Raw genomic sequence first — 24,279 nt, forward strand, 5'->3', positions numbered from 1 at the left:
AACTGGCAGGAAAACATCTGAAAACAAATCACAGGACTGTCTGTGTTGCTGCTCAAGAAGTTTTGAAAGTGGGGTGGAAAGCAGGAACAAGAACACCCAAGGAAATCAGCTTAACTCTTCAGCACAAATCCACATAATGTGCCCTATGTCCACCAGACTGAGATTGATACAGGATATTCATCTTCTGTATCTGTAATCCTGACAGCCTTGAAATACATCAAAACAAATTCCTTTCAAATACAGGAAAATTGAGTAGGCACTTGACAATCTGTCCAGAATGCTCCTTGCTTGATCATGATTACAGAATTTATTTTTTTTTTTTCCCCATTTCAGCTGGAGTTTTGGAGCTCCTCAATACTGTCGTTGAATTGGATAGACTCCAGTGGCTCTACTGTTGGAATCAGATTACAGTTCAGGCATGGTGAGGCTGCTCATGGTGACAATAAAGAATACAAAAAAAATACATTTACAGAGAAAACACACACTGTTTAAGAACTGTGATAACAATCTTTTTTTATGTATACCTGTAGCTGGAGTAGAATTGTTCATGGTGAAAGGCCTGTTACTGACACCAGAAGAAAGAAGCTTCTGAGGGCCACACTAAAAAAGAAAAGACAACGTTACTAGTAAAAGCTGTTATAGAGAAAAGGCTTGATATAAAAGTGCAAAGACTCCTGTAATTTATTCTTCCCAAGAACACCCCCTTTCTATACACATTATTCACAATTGCTGTGAAGTTCTATTTCGGGGAAAAAAAATGCCAACTACACAGCTTTTCTTTCTGTCTCAAGATGTTAACAAGTTCGGCTGTGTTACACTTTTCTTCTCTTACTATTTATCCTACTACAGTTCACATTTTAAAAGACCAAGAATAACAAATGCTTATGAAAAGAGATGAGCTGGCTGCAAGCTCTGAGTCTGCAATACCACATTGCTTCCAGATATGAGTAAACACACAGCTACACAGATAAGGTCAGCATTTGTGACTGGACACAGTGGACCTTGAGCAAAACTAACTCAAGACATATTTAAATATACCTGTGGCACCTTTTTTTAAACCTTATCCTTGTCCTAGGAACTTGATGGTGGATCATACGCATTTAGAAAAAATACTGAAAATCAAAGTATATGCTTTAAGAATACTGATAATTTGAGGGTCTAACTATCACCAGAGAAGAGTTTGAGCACTACAGGTTCTTCATCCAAAAATCAGTGCCTAGCTGCCAATTAAGTCTGTTTACTCTTTAAGACTGCTCTAGTATGCCAGCCAAGCACCAGCTTCAAAATGCCAACAAGAAACAAGGTACGACAACACCTCTAAAAGGCAATTAAGATTTCTGAAATTTTCACCACATTCTTCCATAAAAGCATTTTAATGAAAAGTTGAGTCTAAGGGAGTGTTCTACAAGATGGAAAAAGCTGATCCAAACAGCTCCTCACCACTTTGGTGGAAGGAGAAGTTCCTATTGCCCTTACCCCAGTATTCCCACCTGCTCAAGGTCATGAGTCGCTTATCTCGCACCAGCGCTGGTGCCCAAGAGATTTTCCATGAGATGACTCAATCCTCCAACCTGCCAGCACTCTATGCTGAGTTAGATTAGTTTATCAGCAGAAGAAGGGGTTGAAAAGTGCCAGGATCCAGTGTGAAGAAAGGGGTAGGGATAACTGAAGAGGAGATGGGACTAAGAAAGCATCCTTTTGGCAGCCATCATGCTGGCTTGTATTGGCTACAGAAGTACCGCTCAGAGAGGACCACTTTATAAGCTGTTACATAAATATATTTTAAAGAAATCCCAATTCTAACTGTTTTCATTTGCCACCAATTAAATCCATTTGCAATAAAAATACAGGCTAATGTAAAGAGCAGCCTATTCAGCTGAGCAATAGAGTATACCATACATCATATAGCCCAAGTTATGCTTCTTTGGATGGTCACATTTTAAATTAATCTCATTAAAGTTTGTCAATGAAATGATTACTAGAGGTCTGATACATATCATATTCTATTTGGATGGATATTGGAACGTAATTAACATCCAAAATCCGTATTAATTTTTAGTTATTAGAAGTATCTTCAGTATGCCACCATCCAGGTATTGAACACCTAAAGAGCATATTTTGATTGTAAAGTGCACATCCTGCTAATTAAACAAAAGCAGCAATATGTGCAGCTAGTAAGTGGTGGAAAGTATTAAAGATAGTCTTTTATTAAGCCAACCATTCCTTTTATTTACAGGAGGGGAGGAAAAAAAAACCACTACTGCTGTAACTCCAGTTATGGGGGCTTTTAGCTTGTTTTTTAACTTAGCATTTATTCAACAGAAGAAGTATCTGCATTTTTCAAGAAGGCTGTGAAAAATCTTTGTGTTTTAGCACATCTGACTCTGGCAGCTGGTGCCTTTTTTGAGCAACTTTCAGTTATTTTGTGGTTTCATTATAAACACTGGCCTCAAATACATCTATTATTATTTTGACAGGTAAGTTAATTTCAATGACTTAACATGTATTCTCACAATTTCATATTTAATTTTATATGCACTGACTTTAAAAAAAAACACAACAGACTTTCTCAGAACAAAAAAAACAAATCCAGCCTCTTCTGTTTTTAAAAGTTGTCTTAGTTGATTCAGCTCAGGATTCAAATACGCACCTTAGTGCAGAAACCAGAATCTACTATGTTGACAAGCTATGTACTTATAGTTTTCGCAGAAGTTAGGAAAATGTCTAATGGCAAGATTTTTCCAAATTAGTGTAAGTTGTCTAGGTATTACTCTACAAAAGAGAAAAATCTATAAGATATGAACTGTTAGACTTACACATTTCATGGAATTTATAACTTATAACAAAAATTATTTGTTTTCAACTTAAATTTTACTGCCTGCATCAATAACTTACAGCATTAGACACTTTGTAGGCTTGGCACATGAAAATGCAACTGATAAATTTGATGCTGTTTTCCGGGCAAAATTCTCAGAGGATGCCACAGAAAATATTAACTAACTTTGAGTATTTACAACAGAACACCTTGATGGGCAGATAGATCTTTAAAACAAATTGCAAGGACCAGAACTTACTATCACAGATAACACAGAAAGTCTATAAATCAAGCATAATCTGAAAGATAACTCAGCTTACAACTTTTGATACCAATACTAAGTTACGTACCTACTTTTAGGCAGATGACCAAGCTATTTCTAAAGTACAAGAACACTGTAAAGATGCTTTTCAACATCTCATCATTTATCCAGCAGTATAACTGATAAGCCTTCTCAGTCATTGATTGAAAGCAAAAACAAACCCAATGCAAAAACATTCTAGAAGAGTGAAAAGATAAATTGACACCATGACAGTTCTCCTGCAAGTGGCATTACAATGGTCATACGTTGGATGTCTTCTGGATTAGTAAAGGAGGTGACATTTACTTCATCAGTGTCTTCCCACCCCTATTCATACAGAATCCACAGAGAAATGACAGAATTCAAGTTTGTGAAGCCCATTTGTTCAATCTCCTTCTTTTCTAGATAGAGCCGAAAGGTATTTCTTAAATACTTTGTAACACGAAGCATTTAATGTGGTGACGAAGATCTACTACAGACTGATCCAGTAAAAGGGTTGGCAAGGCCTTGAGTGCTGAAAAAGTCCACACAACAAGTTAGTGTGGCCTAGGAAGCATGTTACAAAATTCTTACTGAATCTTTCTACAGAGGCTAGAGAGTCCTACTGTGCCCCTAGTGTGTCTCTCTATACTAGTTTTCAGTTGCCTACTTCTTAGTTATTCACTGTTTAAGTCCAGCTAGAAACAGTCAGAGCAGCCAAATCCTGCCTACAAAAGCACCTTGACATCCTTACTTGCCTGCAGTTTATAGACACTCGACAAGCACTTCTTTCAGCAGGGATGTCAGCTTACACTGCCCTTATGCCATCACTACAGCTTCAGTTTTCACAGGACAACTGTCCAAGACGAGACAGTTACTTAACCTAAGTGAGCTGCTTCCACGCGTTCACTGTGAGGGCTCACAGGCAAAGGTGAAGAGGCAAGGCAGGGCAAGTAAGCACGGCTGCCCGACCTTTCGCTGATAAGCACCTTTTCCAGCACAAAGCTACACTCACAGAAAGCAGCACCATTGTTCTGTTTGAGTGTCAGAAGGACTGTATCAATTACGTGGTGAATATTCCTTCTTTTGGACTTGTGGGAAATGTAGGTAAGTGGAATTGTCCAACAAAAGGATGGCTACCAGCCCAGTGCTGGAACACCCTCCTCTGTTCCCTTACGCATCCCATCATTCCAAACACATTAATTATCTCCTAACATGTTAAGAATACTTTTTCTTAAACCATAAGACATTCCACTTCTCCTATTTCACGACAATATTTTTGCATTTCTTTGGGTTTATTAAATGGTGACAGGTAAGGTAAGAGCAGTAGAATACCTTACAGCTAGTTCAAGTTTATTCTTTCCTTTAATTATCAAGTAGAAATTAGAAGCCAGTTGCTTGAAAAGCATAATTTGATTTCAGACATTTCTTTAAAAACAGGAGAAGTTTATTGTGCCAAGTAACCATCCCAGTAAGGGGCCTTTACAAAGTGTATCACTCGGGGATAGGTTAATGAAACAAATTATTCTTCTGTATCTACCATAGCCAATTTCCCTGACTAAATAAGGCATATTACACAACTTCAGACTACAGCTACAGATGCCTTTCCTGAAATTACTTAAGCTGTTCTATGATTTTTAAATTTCTGATAATAATAGATGTTAATGATTCTGCAATTCAAGTAGAAACAATGCTGCACTCATAGCAAAGATGTATAGCAAACATCTGAAAGTCAACAACTCTAGGTTTCTAAAGTCTTTGTGAGTCACATATACTTGGAAACAGGAGGGTACGTCTGGGACTCTACTTCTTTAGAACATGACTATTTGTCAAAACAATGGCAAGTATCTATTCAAGGTTACTTCTGGAATCAACGAATCCTATAAACAGCCTTTTAATTTTTAAAAAGGCTTTATGTAAACAAAATCATCTTTTTTTCCCAACTTTCAACTGCAGTATTCTCCTTCTCTCTTCCTTGCTAGTCACAAATTCCTCAGTACAGTTCAATTAATTACAAATGGGATAGTCTCAGAGAAACTTATATCTCATCTGAAATATGTATTATTTGTTTTCCTAAAATATAGCTAGTCACATTTGTAGACTATTATTTCTAAGTCAACAATCAGGAAGGATATCATCACAGCTTTTTTCTATAAAATAGCTAGAACAACAAAAAAGGGGGCCCAATTTTAAGGCAAAATAATTCCTTCAAAAAGCACCTTTCTCCCTGCATATAAGTTAAAGGTTTTTACATTTTTCTACAAGATTCTACATGGCAACAAACAAATTACTGTTCCAAAAAGGACACACTTTGAAACATGACAATTTCAAGGTATACCAGTGAAAAATTGTTGTTAAATATAAATTAACTGTTCTAATGCATATCTTACTAATTTTTATAGAATCCGATTGTGAAAAAAAGCTAAGGGTCATGAGAAGGGTGAAAATTTCCATTATCTTCTACATCTGCAATAAGCTCTCTAAATACCTGTTACATTCGCGTATTCCTTCTTCTACAAACCGTGTTTGCAACAAAGATGCAACTCCTACTTCCAAAACCAGGATTTAATGTGAAGTACAATGTCACTGATGCCAAAATAAAAAGATTTTGAAGAAAGTGGATGTAAACTAAGGGAAATTTCAAAGTCATATATTTGTATTAAAAATAAATAAACTGACCTTACAAAGAAAAAGCTGCCCTTTCAGTAAGCTGAAACAGAAGGAAATTATAGGCAATGATCACAAACAAGTAAGCCTCCTTTCCTCCACACAAAGACCCCTCCCAAACACATTGGCTCAAGAGGCTGATCATCAGTCATCCTAGAAGCACGTTGTTTTAGCACAGATAGCCTCTCTTCTGCAGGCTTGAATGCTCAGTGGCTCTGTTAGCAACACAGCCCGCTCTACAGCCTCTGTTACCAATTACTGAAGCTCCCAGCTATCCTGGTAACAAGATACTGTACACTTTCCGGGAGTCATGCAACAGTAATTAAAAAGTGAAAAATCAAGGTTTAGGCTTGTTGATTTCATTAATGAAAAGATACAGCATGATTTTTAGAACAACAAATGATTAGCAAAGCTTAAGCAGTATGTACTGTCACACAAACTAAATCATCTTTCCTAATCATGATAGAACAATTTCTTAAATATGAAGTTTCTATGACACAACAATAACTTGAATAAACAGTTCCTAATGGCTGATGCCATACTGAAGTTGGAAAAACAATATGGACTCCAAAATAGCCCCAAATACACTACATTAAGTATTTAGCAAGAATTTCAAATCCATCAGGTTCAAGAACTGCATACAAAATACTTTTAGAAACTGTCTAGTCACACCACCTTAACTTTTGCAATGTAGTTAATGGAATAGTAGAATCGTGGAATCATTTCACCATTTTTCTATAAAACAGCTGGAAAAAAATGGTTAATAATAAAACTGACTACACACACACATTTGTCATGTTGTCTTCTTTTAAACAGCTATTTCTCTTTTTACCACCATAGACTGTTTTTTAAGACTGATGTGCAGTTTAAAATGAAGAAATTCAAATTTTAAAAATGTATTTTTTTTTAAAACCACATAAATGCTAACTGCATTGGTTCAAATCACACCCAGGAGCTATGTGGATTGCAAAGAGTTTATCTCTAGTTTATACATATCTGTTTTCCAGGTCAGCAGCAAGAATATGGAACAGGAGATAACCTTTACTAATCTACAGCATTCATACTCCACTGGGGAGACAGTGGAGGACAGAGGGGAAGGAGGCAGTGAAAAGCTCATGACACCAGAGTTGAGCAGTGCCTTTCCCCCTGCCTCTCACCATACCAACTAGCACAGACACATAAACCCCTTACTGCATGGTATACACCTAGACCATTTACTTTCAACAGTTGTCTGCTTTTACTGTTATCTAGGTGTTATCTATCTTTTGCTGGAAAAGAATTTTAAATGAATCATCCAATTCTACTGTATGTCCAAGGTCACATCTTATTAATACAAGAATCACCACCAACTGTGTCTCACATGCTTTAATCAACACTCCCATCCATTCACAAAGTCAGAGAAACCACAAGCTGTAGTGATAAACTGCTAACTTAAAATCATTTGAAACTAGGGAAACATCTTAAAAGTGCAAGGAGGCAAAGAAGAATCCAACTGTTCTGGCACATTTTCTGGTCATCCATACTGGCAAGCATCCACAACAGCAACTTCTGCATCCATAGCTACCTGGCAAAGCAGGTCACAGTCTCCACATTTTAAATAACTGCCTTGCCACAGTCTAATAAATAATCTAAAAATACAAAACACACCCACTATATAAGAGTTCTGAAGTACAATTCTAGCACAAAACCAACTCTGTGCCTTTGCGATGCAACACGTGAGGCATAAAATTTCATCAGACTTTGACTAAAAATCAATAAAGAAGCAATGAACTCCAAACAACAAGTACTCTAATTTTACAAATAGGTAGTGGGGAAAAAATGTAGCTCTGACAATAAAAGCCTGGAAGTCATATTTTAGGCACTTTCAACCTTATGAACGTAGTCACTTTCATTATCACCACTTAATACTCATGTTTACCCTCACTATAGTAGCAGAAATCAGAAATTCAGGTACTTGTTATTTAAAGAATTCAGGTTATATTTAACTGAAAATTTTTTCTATTATTAACAGTACTCACCTACTACAATAACAGAAAAAGTGAAAACATAGATTCTGAAAGGACCTCAGCCCCATGCCATAAATATGAGCTGAGCATTCCTTCTCCGCTTTCTACCCATTCTAAGATCTTTATTCTTCCCTTCTCCCTAAAATAAAAGGGCAACTAAATATATGCCAGGTATAAATACCTTGAGCTTTTTAAGCAGCAACGTCAGGAAGGATGCAAGAGTTGGTTTGTCTGCTTGACTCACCACAAGCCCTTGCCTAGGAATGTGCACAGGCCCAGTAACAAAAGGCACTTCTTAAATTGTGAGCTACTCAATCATTATTTGAATTAAGTAGGAATTTTTTAATATATAACATAATTATAATACTGTGTGTTTTTTCTCTTTTCCAGAGACAGTTTGCATGTGTCCTCACTAACATTGAGGCGTACAGTTTGGCTACTTGTTAAGATATTTTCCTATAAAGGTAAATTGCTGCTTTCAGTTTTTAGGATGTAGAGCAGGAGAAGGCATACTAGTAGTTTGACTCATTTAATTGCAGAACCTAGTCTTTAAAAGGTGTTGTAAATACTACTTAAATCTACCAAGAAAATCTATATCTAACAATGTTACTATCCCATATACATAAGAGTCATAAAACATCTGATCTGATGGATGTAATAGAGACAGATAATTGAACAGAAACCTAACAATTAATTCAGACTATAATTCAGAAATAACAGAAATTTATTCATACTAACACTGGAACTGAATTTTCTGATGCAAAATCTTCAAAAGAAATACCATCTTAGGCTCTTCTTCTCACACATTTCCATCATACTTTCCCACTGTGAACCAAATGGACAAACTAATTTGATGAAAAAATAATCCATGATCTTGTCTGCAGCAGAATCATAGAGCTGCATCTGCATACCTGATAGCATGGTTTCACAGTGCATCCCAGCTGAATTAATGGGGGTTTTGCCACAAAGGTAAGTGGCTCACTGCATCATTTCCTTTCCCTCTGTTCCACTCCCTCTTGCTAAAAGGGAAGCAAATTTAATTTGCCAACCAAACAAAAGACAAACTCCCCTTCAAAAAACACTTTTCAAGAACAAAAACAAAACAACAGCCTAGTGTCCTCAGATGAGCTGGATCTGGAGGTCAGAGTAACAGAGAAGAGACTGAAACAAGACTCCACTTTTTCAGCATCATTAAAAGTGCTAAATGGCATTCATGAAAACATATTCTCACTAGTGACATGGTGTGAAGGCTAGAGTAAGCAACAGTGCGAAGGGGAGGAAGTTTTATCTGTATTGCTTAGATTTAATAACGAAAAGGTGACAATATACATAATACATTCCACAGTGGAGACAGCAAGTAGAGTTACTTATTAAAAATGAGTCACTAATGTCTATTTTTCTCCAAGAGATTTTTACAGTCAATCTGTAGTTGATTTCTTCCAAAAAGAGCTTTCTTCCAAAAAGAGTTTAACAACTGTAATACTTGCATCATTTACCTGCCTACTTCTAACCATTCTTTAAATAGACAGACTCTGCATTTTTATTCACAGGAAAACTAGCACCATCCAACTACAAAACTTAGGTGGAGACAAGACACTGTAGTTTTATGGGGATGTAATCAGAAAAGTTAATACCAGGCTTCAGCCTCTCATAGTCTGCCTTCTCTCAATAGCATAAAAACTTCTGTATCCTTTTTTCTACTATGACTTTTACAGGAGGATAATTGGAGGAAAATATTGTCACAGATACAAGCTTCGTATTGAGCATCACAACTACCACGTCACATTTGGGAGATTTTAATAACTCACACACAAAATCTAATTATTATAGCTTTACCTCTGTATCGAACCTGTCTCTTGAAGCAGTATACCTACACTGCATTCTGAATTCATAAGACTTTGCTTGCATACACAGGTTTACTTGCCAGCTCAGTCTTTCACATTAACACTGTCCAACATTTCCAACTTTAGCGTAACTTAACTTGTGCCAGGCTCAACTTCCAACATGCCTATACTCTTTCCATGCTTCATTTACTTTTATGGATTCGTATGTCACTTTAGGCAACGCTGGTGAGTACTCCCAGAACTGGGCTGTCTCTATCAAAAGAAGCAATCAAACAATGAAGAATAAATTGCTGTTGAAAAGAGATCTCCTAATGCTAACTCAGTTTGGTTCATGTATAGTCAACAGATTTGAAAGTTGTGCTGTTTAACTAGGAACTATTTTAAAAATAAAGCATTTTGTCACTTTATTAGCATTCCAGTTCCCATGTAAACTGAAAATATGAGCATGTACATATTAGCTCAGTGCAAAAAAATCTAACACTTCTAACAGGTGATGCCCAGGAAAGACTTTAAGAAGAAAACAAGCATACAAGAATATTTTCTCAGAATATTCTCCCAGAACCACACAACATACATGCACACAAACACAAGTTAACTGAAGTAGAAAAAGCCACGAAACATATCCAAAAGCAAGAGTAAACATTAAAGATATGAACATGTTAAACACTTAAGTAAATGTGTTAATATAGTGTATCCTTCACAGTAATGACTTATACCACACAATGAAAATCAATATCTAAGTAAAGGAAGAAGTATAAATTACATTTGTCTTTAAAACAATTCATCTGTGGACAGGAAAAAATAATTTTCATCATGATTTAGGCTAGACATTTTAAAATAACCCATTCTGAATGTCAATCAAACTTCCCTTTAGGGGGAGACTAACACCAATAACGATTTGGGGGCCATTTTATCAGCTCTTTTAAGAGGCCTGGATGTCCCTGTTTCACCATCTGATCCCACTGGGTAAGCAGTGCTGCCCATCAGGGCAGGTAGAACTTGCCACATGATGAGTTAAGGGCATTTCTCCTTTCAGCATCCAGTACCAGAAGCCAAGGAGTCAGCAGCAGTTGTGACTCCATCCCTCATCACTGCAGATGCTGCCCAGATTCCCTCATAGATGGCTCATGTTTCTCTTTCTGTTAGGATATGGTTTTCTCAGGTTGACAGCAGCCTTGGCTCCAGAATTCAAGGAATACTCCTGTCTCCCTGTGTGCTTTCTGCCATAAACTCCACTGGTTTGACTGGTTTTATTTAGTACATTTCAGACATTTGGACCCATTCTGACAGGGGTCGGCACAACAGCATGTGCAATTTATTGCTTCATCTGGTCAAAGGCCTATTGTTGCTTGGGCCCCACTCAAGTGTGTTTTTCCTGGTGACTTGGAACAGCGGGCTCTCGAGCTGACTTTATCCGGGTACATATAGTCACCAAAATCCTACCATTCCAAATAAAATTTGTTTCCTTTTATGTTCATCGGTGGAACTATTGCCACAACCTTACTAATCATGTCAGCATGAAGACAATGGTGGCCATGTTGCTATTTAACACACAGAAACTGTATTTCTAGTCCTGCAAGTCCCTTCACCTTATTCCTCTTTGATTGCAAGTCTTACATTCAGTTCAATTTCAACTGTATTTGTTATCTACCCCTTGGGCAGTGTTTCCCTATACTATGATGCCATCAGCTTACTCTAAGTGTTCTGGGGCACTGTCCTCCTCCAAACCATTTGCACAGGTCTGTGACAGATACTGGACTATGCTTCCACCCCCATGGCAGGTGGTTCCAGGCGTATTGTGCTCCCCTCCAGGAAAGGCAAACTACAGTTCACACTGGGGGGCCACAGGAATTGGTAGAAACACATTAGCTATGTCAGTGGTCACATAGCAGGTGACCTCTTTGAGCTGTTACTTGTGGATTGGTGTAGTGAGTCACCGGACAAATATTCCTACGTAAATTCAGTTTGGCCTGAATTACACTTTTTTTTTTCCTATCACCTGCCTGATTGTGCTTAATCTAAGGAAAGTCCCATCCTTAACAACTATGTAGCAACGTAAGAGAGGTCAAACTGCGGGCATCCAACATCACCCTAATTACTCAAGTGATGTCAGCTCACTAGGCCGAGACATATGGTAACTGTGGTTCACAAAAAAGCGATCAAGAGAAACTAAATAGTACAGATGCTGAAATGCTAGGAAATCTGCGTGAGGAAAATTACATCTATTCATAATCTTTAAACTCCTATATAGGTTATTACAAGCAGTTGGCTACCACAGGCAAGTCCTGTTTTCTCTGAACAACACTTGTAGTTACATTTCAAAGCTGCTTAGGATTTATCATATTTTACAATTCTTACACAAAAAGTCTTGCAATATTCCTTCATTGCAAGTACAGGTGAATAAAAACAAATAATACACAGCATAAAAACCTCACAAGGATTTCAGTGACTTGAGAAGAAATCAGCTAAGAATACTTTTTCCACAATTTCAACATTTAACTAAGCTATCAAATGGGAAAGAAAACATTAATAAAATATTCCTTTTTATATAAAGGCACTGTCAATTTTTCAATGATTGTAAACTATCAATGACTGCTCTCCCTTAAACAGAATTCCTAAAAGTTAAATTCTTGTTTAGCATTCTAAATCTACAAATGCTCTTTTAAAGTGCCCAATATTACAATAAAAAATAATTTGATTACTAAACGCATTAAAATGATAGTTTGTCAAACTGGAGGCCAGAGACTCATCCCCAGGAAAGATACTTCACATCCTTCTCTCTCAGTGATGATATCCTGCAAGACAACCTGGAGGACTCCATGCTGGGCTGAAACATGGAAAGGAAGGCTACATACAGAAACCAAATTCTGCCTCTTATACCTTCTGTGATAGTGCTTATACGTACTAGAAAGTGGGTTTGGTATCCCTAGTTTACTGGTTTACTTGGTTATCCCAAGTTAATCTTTCTCCCCTTCTCCTGGAAGTTACACTGCAGTTGTCTTCACAAATTTAAGAGTGAAGCTCAGTGTTTTTCACATCCGAGAGTCTACTTCAGCCTTTGCTTATAAGGGCCTTCAAATATGTATGTAGACTTATACTGGACAGTTGAATTAATGTGAAAAGTTATTAAACAACATTTTCAATTATGAAAAGAACCACTCCCATTTTTTGTAACATGGGAAGTAATAATAATTGACAAAAAGCTAAGAAATTATATTCTCTGAGCCATGTAACTTTTCAGCTGAAAGTATTTACCACATTAAAAGGGGTAACTGTTTTCAGAGAACTGCATAGCTACCTTAGTAAGTTAAAATATCAAATTAAATAGATTCAGCATGTTAGCTTGAGCTCAGATGAAGAAAGCTCTATGCAGACTATCAACACAAGGAATTTCATAAGTCTCTAATGCTCCTGGACAAAGACCCCTGATATTTTAAATAGAAACCTCAACTCTCCAGGTGTTCTAGAGTTGGAAGTATCATATAGTATGCAGCTCTCCTTTATATTATGACACAAGCACTGAATTCTCTACCCTTTAAGGTCTGAAAAATTGTGTAAGTGTGGGAGCAGGAGAACAACAAGAGTAGGGTATACCACAGAACTGTTTTTCATTTGTTTTCTCTTCTGTAAGAAAAATAATAATTTGCCTTTTACTCTGTACCTTGTGATGAAGGCATGACAAAACCAATCGGCACCACAGCTTGGTAAGTACTGTTGCTGTTCCTTCCCAATTCTGACAACTACTCATGGAGGCAGGTCAATATTAAACTTCCACTCTACCTTTTGCTGCCTTTAATAGAATGACACACTTTCCTGCTTCCCACAGATTTTGGAACTACTGTTCACATAAGAAGATTGTTTTAATGGTGTGAAATACAAAGTAAACCACAGACAGCTTAACTCTCATCAATTTGCTCCTAGTGCAGCAGGTAGAATTCAGCAGTGTTCTGCCACTATTACTGATTTGAAGAACAAGCAAAGACAAACTATTTATTAACTGCACTTGACACAGAACAGCATCACACAATCTCAGGAACTGAATTATGACTCTTTTGCATCACTATTAGATAATGTATTTGGTATATCAGACTACACATGGGGAACCAAACAATCCAAAAACCAATCAAAATGAAGGAGTCTCAAAATTAACAATGTTAAAGTAACAAAGGGATCTGCAGATCAGGTTGTTCTCCCCTCCCTGACAGGCTGCATTTATATAATAAAACAAGTGTATTCCTGGCACTTCAGCATTTCCATTTTAAGAATAATTTATTAGTAAATATGACTTTGGAAAATTTAGTAATTTGCATGAGACTCCAGGAAAAACAGACGTATTACCAAAAGCCTTTTCCACACTTCTTATTTACACAACACTTTGCACACTTATTCGGCTTTCAATAAAACTGAACAGATTAATTTGAAAATAATTAATCTGAAGGTCAGAATAACTTACGTCTTCCATGTCCCTGTTGTTTCCTTTCCCAGTGTACTAATACAGCCTATTCATACTTAAAGCAGTAAACCCACACTCATTTAAAAGTTAATTTCTCAAATTTATTGAGGTGCATTCCCATGTAGAGAGAAGGACATCTTTCTTATTGCAGCAAAACAAAAAGGTTTCTAGTTTGTACACTAGGAGAACTGCTAAACATGCATCACCAATATCAAAGACGTTTGCATCTCCCTAAACATATTAGGGTCTGAAAATAAGCATAGGAAAATGTAAGGTCCAACTATTGTTTCACTAATTTTGCACAAATGTGAGTGAGCAAGAGAAATGAAAATTACAAACCACACCATTTCTGCATCAAAGAAGTTTACACTCGAATGAGGACATGGTGTAGAACTGCATTACAATCCACTGTATTACAGGAATTCACAGCAGAAGTTGACATGGGCCAAATGTAGGTATCACTCTAACAGTTTGCTGTTCACTTAAACTGAACAATAATATGACACTTCACAGAATTTTATGACTACATTTCTTTTATTACTAAAGAGAAAAAAATTTCAGTAATGCTAAGTCTGCATCTGGATGTACAGACACCTTTATACTTCCAGCTGTCACATTTAAGACTGACTACATCAGAATTTAAAATAAGATACACCACTACCAACTGTATCGAACCTGCAGTTTCATGCAGAAAGTCCAAACCAGACATCATGACCAGAGTCCACAGGTCAGAACAGTATAACATTATATACTTTGCATTTATGCTAGATACAGGGCAAGAACCTAAGGAAATAATATTTTCCTCTTGAAATTGTGTATGTCCCATCAATATGCAATTTGAAGATGCCAGGAAGTAAATCATTAGCTTACGAGAGAAAACACAGACTTCTTATATCAACCATGCCTTTCTAGAGATTCACTATCACAGAGGCTTTTCTCCTCCTCTAGGTACTTCCCTCTAACATATGATGTCGAGACTGCTCAACTGATTTGAGTCACTGGGAGAGGCTGCAGTGGAGCAAGGAGACCACAGTAGTAAAATAAACCACTATCAACAAAAGCAACCTTGAGCATGGGATTATCTTGACCTGTAAAATTAGTGTGACAAGTTAAGTTTTTAAATGAACATAAATGTACATTTTCATTCTTAAAGTATGAAATACCTCCCCTCAGTATGAAGGCTTTAAACTCATCCTAAAGGACAAGAATCTATATAAAACTTTGAATGCTCCAGAGACCAAGCAGGCATCATGACAGAGAAGCAGAGCTTCCTTTGAAACTGTGCATCAAAAAGATGACAGCTTTTCTTCGTAGCATCATCACCGATTTATGATTTCCAACAATGTTGTTTTCCAGTAGTTTAAATGCAAACTTTACTAGCAATAAAGATTAATGTCTATGCTTCCTAGTTAGTTTAAAGCTTAAATATGTGAAGATGAAAATTTAGGTTTTCCTCATGAGTTAACACAGGTTTTTTGTTTCAAGAGAAAGTTACTTCAATATATTCCTTTTTCAAACAATCAATAGGACACTCAACACCATCCTTACTAAAATCTTCATCCTAATTCTTAATAAGTAATTGAATGTGTGAGTATGTCTGTAAATAAACACTGTACAGAATGAAGTCCTGTACAGTAAGATGATACTTTGCCTTAAACTTAAGGGGGTTTGGTTGAAATCACAAATGTATCTATACAATGTCATATTGTGTATGGTTTTGTGCCATTTTATGCTTTACTATGAACCAATCAGAAGATGTTTACAGGATGTAAACAACCAGTAACCTAAAAAACCCACAAGTAAGTTAGGCAGAATTTGGGCAGAAGAAAATTTACATAGCCTTAAAAAGTACAAAAGTACCATAACTGGACAATCTGGTTTATAATTTGTTATTATTAAAGGTTAAAATTGAGAAAGAAATACAGCTAAGAGAAACAGAACAAAACCATGAGGTTTATGATTATCAACATGGCATCAGCAAAAACCAGGAAGGGTTATAATAAAAGAAGTAACCAGTGTATGTGAAAGGCTATAAAGAGATTCCTACCTTTAAACCAACTACTAAGAGATCTGTAACAACACCGTAGAAAAAACATGAAGAAAGAAAATTGAAGATGTTAGCAAATTACTGCAAAGTAATGGTAAATAGGTTAAAGGAAGAAAGAAAAACATTGTTATGAAAGTCAAAATATGATGAGTTGTGCCTTTTTTTTTTCTCTTGCAAAGGAAATAGTTTAACAATGCATTGCATGGAGAGAAAAAAAGAAAACGACTGCCAGGATCACAATAGCAATCAACAAAATTCTGCAAAATTTGTCTGTGAAACACACCCTTTTCACTGTTCATTTTTAACCCTACTTCCTTCTGAAAACAGAAAAATGCACAAACAAGATTCCAGGATACAGTGTTTATCAGCAGCTCTACCTTGTAGCATGAAAGATATTTACTTTTGTTACTTTGATTTCTATTGTTCTGCAGAACTAAACATACATAACTTAGTTTAAGAAAATAATATTTGGGGAAAAAAGATCTCGCTTCCCATGCATCCAAAACCCGCCATGGATTCACAGGAAGCTACCAAAAAGATTTGTCTCTCAACTGATCAATCATTCAATTTAAAAGCATGAAACTACTTTTTCTAACTTACAAGTTTTCAGAGCGTTACAAATTGTCTGGAAAAAAAAAAGAATTCCATTCTCAACTTAACCATGACACTCTAAACACATATGTTTTGGATTGTTTGCCTTTTGAGTATTTAATTTTCAGCTTCACATTTAAAGCTTTTCTCCACAACTACAAAAGCCAGATATTTTTTATTTTTTAAAAGGAAGATTCATGTTCTCAAACAATCACATAACTCTAGGACTAAAAGCTCTAAGAATTGCACACTTGAAGTCAAGTGGTTGGAAAGTAATAAAAATCTGCATGATGATGTGCATCACATAAATTAAGTATTACTTGAATAAGCTCTTGTCCTAATAGATGAAAGATTTGCATCAAGATCAACAATAGAGTACAATACTTCTATTCACAAGCTGAATTTTTAATTACTACTTAATATTTTCTAGGAGAGTAGTGTAGTATGCAGGAAAAACATAGTCACAGCTATGATACCCACAGTTCTTGTCCTTCTTGTCTCATTTGTGTTTTGTTTCCTCCCCACTACCTTAGCAATGTTTATCAGCTTCTCACTGCATGACACTTTCTCATGCAATAGTCTCTGTTCCTCAGCCCAACTCTGCTTCATCTGTTGGAACAATTAGTAATAAACTAGCCACTGTAGGAATCATCCTTTAGATTAAAGCTTCAGTATTAACAAAGTAATCATATAAATGAGGGCAAAGTCATAATCTCAGACTGTCTGGAGACTCAGGAGACAGTACAACATTAATTTTTGTTTACATTCTCCCCTGTATCCAGAAAGCCTACATCTTTTGTTTACATGAATGCTCCATCTTTTCAGTATATATGGACATGTATTGGCTTTGTGTGGCAAGGTTTTGGTAGCGGGGAGGGGGGGGCATTACAGGGGGGGTTTCTGTAAGGAAGCTTCCCCTGTGTCTGGCAGAGCCCCTACCAGCTGGCTCTAAGACGGACCCGCCGCTGGCCAAAGCCGAGCCCATCAGTGATAGTGGTAACGCCTCTGGGATAACAGATTTTAGAAGGAAAAAAAGTTGCTGGGACAGACAGAAACGGCAGCCGGAGAAAGGAGTGAGAACATGTAAGAGAAACAGCCCTGCAGACCCCCAGGTCAGTGCAGAAGGACGGGGAGGAGATGCTCCAGGCACCTGAGCAGAGATTCCCCTGCAGCCCGTGGTGAAGACCATGGTGAGGCAGGCTGTCCCCCTGCAGCCCACGGAGGTCCACGGTGGAGCAGATCTCCACCTGCAGCCCGTGGAGGACCCCACGCCGGAGCAGGTGGGTGCCCGAAGGAGGCTGCGACCCCGTGCGAAGCCCGCGCTGGAGCAGGCTCCTGGCAGGACCTGCGGATCTGTGGAGAGAGGAGCCCATGCTGGAGCAGGTTTTCTAGCAGGACTTGTGACCCTGCAGGGGACCCACGCTGGAGCAGTCTGTGCTCCTGAAGGACTGCACACCGTGGAAAGGACCTGTGCTGGAGCAGTTCATGAAGAACTGCAGCCCGTGGGAAGGACCCACACCAGAGAAATTTGTGGAGAACTGTCTCCCGTGGGAGGGACCCCACACTGGAGCAGGGGAAGAGTGTGAGGAGTCCTGCCCTTGAGGAGGAAGGAGCAGCAGAGACAACGTGTGATGAACTGACCCCAACTCCCATTCCCATCCCCCTGCACCGCTGGCAGGGGATAGGTAGAGAATTCAGGAGTGAAGCTGTGCCTGGGAAGAAAGGAGGGGTGGGGGGAAGGTGTTTTAAGATTTGGTTTTATTTCTCATTACACTACTCTTGTTTGATGGGCCATAAATTAAGTCAATTTTCCCTAAGCCCAGTCTGGTTTGCCCGTGATGGTAATTGATTGAGTGACTTCTCCCTGTTCTTATCTCAACCCATGAGCCCTTTGTTATATTTTCTCTCCCCTGTCCTGTTGAGGAGGGGGAGTGATAGATAGATAGTACATGGTGCTTAGTTGCTGGCTGGGGTTAAACCACAACAGCCAAACAGCTCAAGAGACTGAGGATGTCTGGAGTTTGTATTCATCTTTATAAAACTGATCAGTTTTATAAGGAGAGCAAGCTTTTCTATACATCCACCAAGTTTTATTACACAGAAACAAGTTCACTAGCACTGACAGAAACCAAATGAAAAATGAACAGATCCCCTACTTTTGAGTTCAAGAAGTTTCCTGCACAGAAACTAAGTTTTGCACTACAGCTTCCACCACATCCAAGGTCTTACATTGTGCAGTGAATGAATGACTTCACAAAAAAATCATTACAGATTTCAATTGACTGTGTTTTGGGAAAGGACAGGTAACCAAAACAAGGGGGAAGGAATAGACCTGAAGCTAGAGTAATTTTCCTGGTAACACAACCTCAGAACAAATAACTTGTCTGTATACATGGATCCAGGAAGAGAAATCAGAGACTAGAAAATAGAAACAGATGAACTGACAAATAAAAAAAAGTAAGAAAATGAATGGACTATAGTGGGTAATAAAATGAGAAAATTAACAAAGAAAAAACCCACAGAAATGGAACCGGAAAGGAAATCCTAATCAAGCCTAGCAAAGCTAGGTAGGAAAAGAAAGCCTAACAAAACCAAGAGGGATTACATGTAATTTATGAATTAAACTAAGTCACCTGGCAATGTTACAAGTCAGTAAAATACCCAGATGCTGTATTCATTTAATTTGCAGTGGTTTTGGGGGTCACTGTGGCAACATGCATTCCATGCTGACTGCCAAACAGTATTGTAATTGTTTCTCGCCTAGAAAATACTACAGTTAAAAGGCTGAAGGCATATAGAATCATAGAATCATTTAGGTTGGAAAGACCTTTAAGATACAGAAGTCTTTGAAGCATAGTTTGCATGCTCAAGTACTACCCTTGAAGTATGTTGTCACTCTGGACAAGTGCAAAAATGTGTTTTGAATCCTCTCTTTAAAGTGTCTATGACCTTTTTCAAAGTATTGCAGTCTAGGAATTACCTAGTAAGCAAGAATTGAAAGTTGGAGCGATACTCTTAACGAAGTCACTGCAAGGTACAGTAGGACAGATCTGCAGTGGCCTGCTCTTCATTACACATGGAAGTTATTTCACATCCTTCTCTTGTGCCACTGCACATGTAGCTACCATTTCACCTAAAGACAAGAAAAGGCTTACCAGTCCCTGATTTCTCTTCATGGTCTGATCCCAAACCAGAAGACACGGTAAGATTTGATTTCTGCCTGTACCTGAACTGTTTTTGGATCATCCTTACTCCCATGATTAATACAACTCACCTCCCAAGAGACAGTAATGTTTTGTTTGAATGGTAGGATCCTAGTAGGGAGTACTGACTCCACCATACACTTGTGCACTTGCGTGAAATATGCACAGCTGCACAGAGTGTACGTATGCAAACATTATTTTGGCTCCTTTGCTTCTGGTATTCACTATTGAGAAAGAATGATGTCTTCGCCTTGACTTTAAATGCCCCTGTAATACACCGTGTCTCCTAATGAATAAGAATGGCAGCAAGTTAAATTACTTGTAGTACAGTGTAATTAAGAAAGTCAATTGCAGAGATAATGGTTAGATTATTGAATCATATAAGCATTCATTCCACTGGGTTTCATAGGAAATTTAGGGTGTGGCCTCCTGGTCAGTTTAAGATGACCCTAAGGCGGCAGCAAGCAGAGGCAGTCATGTCATTCCCCACCCTTGTGTTCTTACAGCTCCCCCTTCAGTGACTAACAACTGCAAGGCAGCATGGTACCAGAATAATTTACTATGCAGTTCACACACAACAATTGCTACATCATAAGGGAGATGCAGAAATGTGCTGCCAAGGATGGTGCTGCACTTTTGGCAACAGTCCTGAGTTTGAACAACTTGAGTTAACAAGGAAACAGCAAGAGTAGGGAAGAGTGGTAGCAACAGGAACAGTCAAAACACTTTTTCCTTTGCACCTACCCAGTCTGCCGCGGTGTCAGAAATGCTGCCTCTTACTCCAATATGAAAGTCATGTCCACAGACCTGAAAAGATAGGGTCTATTTTCACATGCTGAAATGAGGAGAGGGGGCGGGGGAAGACTCTCAAATGTAGTCTTCCACAAAGATTAGGCAGCACAAAATTAAATTAGAAGTACAAATTATATACAATGGTCAAAAGCAGAAAAACCAAAAGCAACAGTGCAATTCCATGCAACAGTTAATGAGTGCAAAAGAAAAGAATTAAGAACCGTACCTTGAAACAGCAGCTGTAGGCATGCTTTTATTACATAACTAACTCTCATCTTCATATTTTGACACAATATTATGTTTAATCAGGATATCCTTTAAAAGAAAGTCAACCTAAACACACTTGTGCTAATCACTTAATGCTTCCACAGGTTCTTCAGCTAGCACAGGACTAGTTTAGCAGAAAACTTGATAAATACTCCCTGGTAGGACCCAGCATACTTAACTGCTTATCTCCACCCCACAGGGTACCTAAGCAGATTAATTTTCTTGACTATAGACCAAATCAAATAAATAGTAATTTGACAACTGGTAAGAAAACTATGAGATCAATTTATATTACGCTATTTTGATGTTTCTGATTGTGACAGATGATTCCCATTTCTGATTGTATCACATAGTAGTAGTAAACAAGTTTGATCAGTGAACAGCAGGCTCATAAGGAGGGATGATTTCATTCACATTAGGCCTACATTAGACATTTTTCATAAGCACATCACTCAAAGTGGGTTAGAAACAGGTATTGATGAAGAAACTACAGGAAAAAGTAAGCCAGGTAATTCTACTTATGTAGAATATAAATCCGAAAAAGGCTTGTGAGCCAGAAACCTAAGGATAATAACATGCAAGTGGTTGACATCTCTTTAAGAATTTGAACATCATCTTCCAGAATTCAGAAGCCTTTTGAAATCTTTTTAATCTGGTACCAGAGTGGCTGAATTTAACTTGCAAATATAAATTCAGCTGCTGTGTTTACTGTTGTTCCTGATTTTTTTCTCTTACTAAGCCACAAGGAAGTCACTAACCTCAGTTAAAGAAAAATATACATCTATATACATATCTGGGCTGCCTTCAATAGTCAACAAAAACTTATAGTTCATACCATTACTAATTTCTTTGAATTTAATCAGTTTAACTTGAATCACATTTTCCTCCAAATGCAATGAAGAGCCAATTTCTTTGCCACAAAACAGTGGAATTTTTACAGCTTTCTAGAGAATCTTCCTGATCCAAATAAAAATAGTTTCTCTCTTCATAGCTCCTCTATGTATTCTTACCCTTACTAAATATAAGTTTTAGATCTAAATTAGCCTCAGTATCCCAGAGAAATAAATCAGTCCCTGTATTTAATTTGCATATTAGTGCTGATGAAGTGTAATTTTACTTATTTTACTCTTCCTATTTTTAAGAGCATTTAACAGCAACAACAAAGAAGTCACAAGCTGGTTTATGAAAAATTTTAAAATTCTTCATGCAAGGGCAGTTTTAACCAGTCATGGTCTTCACAGCTTGCATTTTCACCTAACAGTTTGGAAATCCTCCAATCAAGTCCAATTCTCAGAAAGTCCTTAGCATCTTCTAAAAAAGAAAAAAAAAAAAAAAAAAATCACACCCCAAAAAACAGGCCTTCACGAAGCGTCACAGGCAGCATCTAACAACTCAAAGCATAGTCAAACTTGCAGTTATGATCAACCACCTGTATCATTACTGAAACACCTAAAAAGCTCTACTTAAGAACATTTCTTAAAAACCACCCAACTGATTCACCTTTAATGCACCTTTAGTCTTTGCTTTACTCTCTGACAACCAAGTTTATTTGGAAGGTTCTACTTTGTGATGTCAGATTTGTACAATTTAAGAACTACGTATGTTTTGCTTATGCTATTTCTACTCAGAACAGAATGAATGTCAACCTTAAGTTACCTTTAATATTAGTATTTCAGGGCAGTAGACTAACTGACACATGCCCCTTCCCTCCTCTCTCAACTGAAATAACAAAAACTTTACCAAAATTAAAAAACAGTTTCCAAAAGAAACTCACCATACTAGTTGAAAGTGAACAGGGATATCATGCAAACCATACACTCAGCTTAGAGGGCAATTCCACAACCTAGGAGAAAAAAAGATTTGTATTGTCAAATGGCTTAAAAGAAAAATAAAAATTACATGTTCCTCATAAGCACATTTGATATTAATAAAGAGGATAATCTCACTCCGGTGAGAACTTCCTTAATTTTCTTTTGAAATTCTCTAGAAATTAGTTTCAAAGCTAATGTGACAAAATGCTGATCATAGCAAAATTACTCATTAAGTTTTTTTAATGTATGTGCATTTTGATTAACCAGCATTTATCCGAGAGTGTTCTTGTCAATCTGCCTCCTTATCAAGGCTTCCACTGCAACAGACTTAAAAGACATCAGAAAAGTTTGGGCTGCACTGCTTTGAGTCGTCAGAAACAACAACAACAACAAAAAAGTCTTTCTAACTTCTGTTTCAGAATTCCTAGATTTCAAGCACAGGTAAGATTTTACGGGTCACTGAGGTACAGCATGCACTTTAAGTTAATAATATCTATGTCTCTCCATGAAGTTAGAAGCACCGTCATCTGTGCTCCGTGCTGGCCTCCCCGGTGCCGGCCGCGGCCCCTGCCCACACCAGGCGGCAGATGGGGCGTTGGTCCTGCCGCTCCCCCTGGCTGGGCTGTCGATCGGTTAGTACCTGCCACCGCTGATCTTTAGTGATCATTTCCATTTTCATGTATGTGTACTGTTATGATGAAAAAAAAAAAAGGAAACAGCAAAGTACTTTACTGACCTTAGGCACAGTTACTCTCCTGGGGCAGCTGAATCTTCCACCGCTGTCAGACTTCCGAGGCCTTGGATTCTGGAATACCAATAGGCAAAGGAAAAAAATACCAGCAATCACGTTAGCACTTAAAAAGTAGTGAGGGAAGTTGGCAGTAGACATAACGAACTTGGTTTGATTACTTCTTTTCAAGTTGAGAAACTTTATCGAGACGCAAGACAAGAAGTTGGTGTATATCACGCGACCGCAGCAACGGGAGTGCAATGCTTCAAACTTGTGAGAAAAGATCTTCTGAGGACCACGTACTGGGTAAGCTTTGTCGCTCTAACAACTTACTGCGTATTTAAGGGCTTCACGGCTGCCTATAAAAACGCACTTAGCGTTACAAGAGAAATCGTTCCGATTATCGATTAACCTTGCGGGCGAGGTGTCAATCAGTTCACTTCCACATACGCACTGCTGTCAGGCACCGGCGACGCGGCAGACAGCAGCACCCCCTCGTTCTTTCCGCTACAGACCACCACCCGCCGGGCTTGAGGTACAAAACTTCAGTCACGACGCGGAACTGCGGTCCCCAAGAACTCACTCGCCCTTCAGAAAGCGGCGCGCCAAAGGGCTTTTTTTGAACGCCTTAAAAAAAGGGCAACTCGGCCATAAGCGGCAAGACCCGCCAACCAGCGGCATCCGAGGGGCGAACGCCACCTCCGCCCCGGAGCGCCGGCGGCGTTTCGGGAGGGCAGCCCAAGCCCCGCGGAGCATCCCGCCCGGGAGAGCCG

The 24,279-nt window shown here is 38.1% G+C and overlaps 1 long non-coding RNA gene across 1 annotated transcript; it reads right to left on the reverse strand.

Annotated features, from left to right (window-relative positions):
• Positions 1–526: 526 nt before the first annotated feature.
• On the reverse strand, positions 527–23,583 carry LOC104838412. Its single transcript, XR_775059.1, has 4 exons — positions 23,513–23,583; positions 22,740–22,808; positions 20,651–20,713; positions 527–600 (listed from the first exon to the last, which is right to left on the reverse strand). It is a non-coding gene; the product is annotated as an uncharacterized LOC104838412 (long non-coding RNA).
• Positions 23,584–24,279: the final 696 nt, after the last annotated feature.

The sequence above is a fragment of the Haliaeetus leucocephalus genome, unplaced genomic scaffold, assembly GCF_000737465.1.
Source record: "Haliaeetus leucocephalus isolate CR32 unplaced genomic scaffold, Haliaeetus_leucocephalus-4.0 Scaffold605, whole genome shotgun sequence".
NCBI lineage: Eukaryota > Metazoa > Chordata > Aves > Accipitriformes > Accipitridae > Haliaeetus > Haliaeetus leucocephalus.